General features: G+C 33.6%; 1 non-coding gene across 1 annotated transcript; it reads left to right on the top strand.

The window, feature by feature from the left end:
• Positions 1-2324: 2324 nt before the first annotated feature.
• On the top strand, positions 2325-2488 carry LOC148957004 (U1 spliceosomal RNA). Its single transcript, XR_016142590.1, has one exon. It is a non-coding gene; the product is annotated as a U1 spliceosomal RNA (small nuclear RNA).
• Positions 2489-3264: the final 776 nt, after the last annotated feature.

The raw sequence follows: 3264 nt of genomic DNA, 5'->3' as shown, positions 1-3264 counted from the left end.
ACGAAAAGTAGTAAATTCAATTTAATTTTGATATTGTAATTCTGTCATTTTTATAGAAACTGCAATAGTTTCACGAGAACCTTCTTTTAGCGTATGTTAAGTTTAAACGAAAAGTATTAAATGCAAATTCATTTTTATTTTGAAATTCAGTCATTTTTAAAGAAATTGCAATAGTTTCACGAGAACCGTCTTTTAGTGTATTTTAAGTTTAAATGAATAGTATTCAATGAAAATTAAATTTGATTTTGAAAATAGTTAATTTTTATAGAAATTACAATAGTTTCAGGGGAACCATCTTTTAGCGTGTTTTAAGCCGTAAATGAAAAGTATTCAATGAAAATTAAATTTGATTTTGAAAATCGTTCATTTTTATAGAAACTGCAATAGTTTCACGGGAACCATCTTTTAGCATATTTTAAGCTTAAATGAAAAGTATTCAATGAAAATTAAATTGATTTTGAAATTCGTTCATTCTTACAGAAACAGCAATACTTTCATTGGGACCCTCTTTTAACGTGTTTTAAGTTTAAATGAAAAGTATTCAATGAAAATTAAATTCGATTTTTAAATTCATTCATTTTTATAGGAACTGAAATAGTTTCACAAGAACCATCTTTTAGCGTATTTTAAGTTTAAATGAAAAGTATTCAATGAAAATTAAATTTGATTTCGAAAATCGTTCATTTTTATAGAAACTGCAATATTTTCACGGGAACCATCTTTTAACGTAATTTAAGCTTAAATGAAAAGTATTCAATGAAAATTAAATTTGATTTTGAAAATCGTTCATTTTTATAGAAATGCAATAGTTTCACGAGAATCATCTTTTAGTGTAATTTAAGATTAAATGAAAACCATTCAATGAAAATTAAAGTTGATTTTGAAAATCATTCAATTTTATAGAAACTGCAATAGTCTCACGGGAACTATGTTATAGCATAATTTAAGATTAAATAAAAAGTATTCAATGAAAATTAAATTGATTTTGAAAGTCGTTCATTCTTATAGAAACTGCAATAGTTTCATGGGGACCATCTTTTAGTGTATTTTAAGTTTAAATGAAAAGTATTCAATGAAAATTAAATTTTATTTTGAAATTCATTCATTATTATAGAAACTGCAATAGTTTTAAGCGCCTTCTGCTTTAGGCAGATCCCGTTTTTTTTCGATTCTGAGCTATTTTCGGTTTTTTCTCCAAAATTGACCCACCCTCCCCTGCCCTCAGAAATAGGGGAACGAAGGGCCTCTGAGCCTTGCCCTTGAGGCAGATCACGCTTTATTTTTGATTCTGAGTATTTTTGGTTTTCCCTCCAAAATTGACCCCCCCTCTCCTGCCATCAGAAATGGGGGAACGAAGGGCCTCTGAGCCTTCCCCTTGAGGCAGGTCCCGTTTATTTTCGATTCTGAGTATTTTTGGTGTTCCCTCCAAAATTGACCTCCCCGGCCCTCAGAAATGGTGGAACGAAGGGCCTCTGGGCCTTCCCCTTGAGGCAGATCAGGCTTTATTTACCATTCTGAGTATTTTTGTTTTTCCCTCCAAAATCGACTCAGAAGTATTAGGACAGAAGTATTAGGACATGTGAGGGAGTTCTGAATCTCTTTGAAAAGGTGTAGAGGCGCGATAGAATAACGTAGAAATTGCTATGGCACCGAGCAAATCCAGACGAAGCATACGACTACCGTCTGCTTAAAGCAGTAAAGTCCACTTGATAGGGCCTGATTTTTTTTTTAGAGAAAAAAGGTAGAAGATTAATACGAATGTGAGAAAATTTACTTTAAATAATAAATTTTAGTAAATTTTAAAAAAAATAAGCTACAGAAAATTTGCCTGAATTTCGAAACCGGGGAAAATACCCCTTTAACAGCTCGATAACAGATGTAAGGTAATAGAGACTAGCACTGGAAGTACTGATAGCTGGAACCATCAGAAGTAAACAAAGAAATGATAATTTGTAGATATAAAAAGGCAAGTCTATGTAATTAGCTCGTGATGGACCAATAAAAGTAAATGGCTGTTTTAAAAAAAATAAACTTTGCTGCAATATTAACCACTGTATTTTACACTAGGCAAAAATTACTGATAGTGGAATGGAAGAAAATAATGGATTGCTAGGTTAAAGTTCGGAAAGTTGTTTGAAGATTTAACAAACCAGAGCAAGGTAATTTTTAATAAAGCACTTGTTTTACACTAATATACAAACCAGCAATGTAGATATATGCTAAATAAACTTAGACCTCTAAAAAATGTCTTATATAATTTTTGTGGCTAGTGATTCAATATCAGTTGAAAAGAATTGTTTCTCATTTTAAATTTCTATTGAAACCTACTTACATGGCTGGGGAGCTGCCCTGATCATGAAAGAGGCGCTCCCATGGTGAGGCCTTTCAATTAAATCTTAGATTGGCTGACCCCTGTGTTCACCCCAAATGGGGGTAACTCAACAGCGTAATTTGTTGGAGTGAGGGAAAGCGTTTGCGAGGACCGGTCCGGAGTGTGTAAAGTTCTGTAATTGGACCTCATGTGTATGTGACGTATTTATAAATAGTAAGAAAAAGAACTCAAATTGATGTTTCTCTTAAAGTCCTAAACGGGGTAGGAACCACCTCTTATGCACTTGGGAAATATATTTTTTTAGGTACATCGGTTGATGGAAATGATTCCTGAAATTAAAATGAACTTTTGTAATTGTTTTTAAGTTTAAAATTATAAATACATATTTCATTTATTTTAGTCTTTTTTACTAACAAATATAGAGGGGGGAGGGGGTTAATTGGAACATGCAACTAGGATAGGTCAGTACCGTTAAAAGATAAATAAATTACCAAATTTAGGAAATTTAATTATGACGACTGGTCATTGACATCATCATTTGCTTTAACACATAACAAAAGAAAATGATTCCTGCACACAAATTATAGCTAACATCAAAGTAATCACCAAGCGTCCTTGGCGCTGTCGTCTAGCGCACCGGTGCGGTGCGCTAGACGACAACCCAACTTTTTGGATATTTCTCTCACTATGAGTCTGTTTGTGTCGTGTCTGTGTATGTGGCGTCTCTGTGTGTGTCGTTTCTGTGTGTTTGTCCTCTCTGTGTGTGAGTCGTCTCTTTGTGTCTGTCGTGTCTGTGTGTTTGTCTTCTCTCTGCGTGAGTTGGTTCTGTGTGTGTGTGTTGTCTCTGTGCATGTGTCGTTTCTTTGTGTGTTTCGTATCTGTGTGTGTGTATGTGTGTGTGTCGTCTCTTTGTGTGTGTGTTGTCTCTGTGT

The sequence above is a fragment of the Artemia sp. Qi Xiang Cuo genome, chromosome 1, assembly GCF_049724085.1.
Source record: "Artemia sp. Qi Xiang Cuo chromosome 1, ASM4972408v1, whole genome shotgun sequence".
Lineage (NCBI taxonomy): Eukaryota > Metazoa > Arthropoda > Branchiopoda > Anostraca > Artemiidae > Artemia > Artemia sp. Qi Xiang Cuo.
Note: the sequence above shows the minus strand (reverse complement) of the source record. Positions and strands in the feature narration are given on the sequence as shown.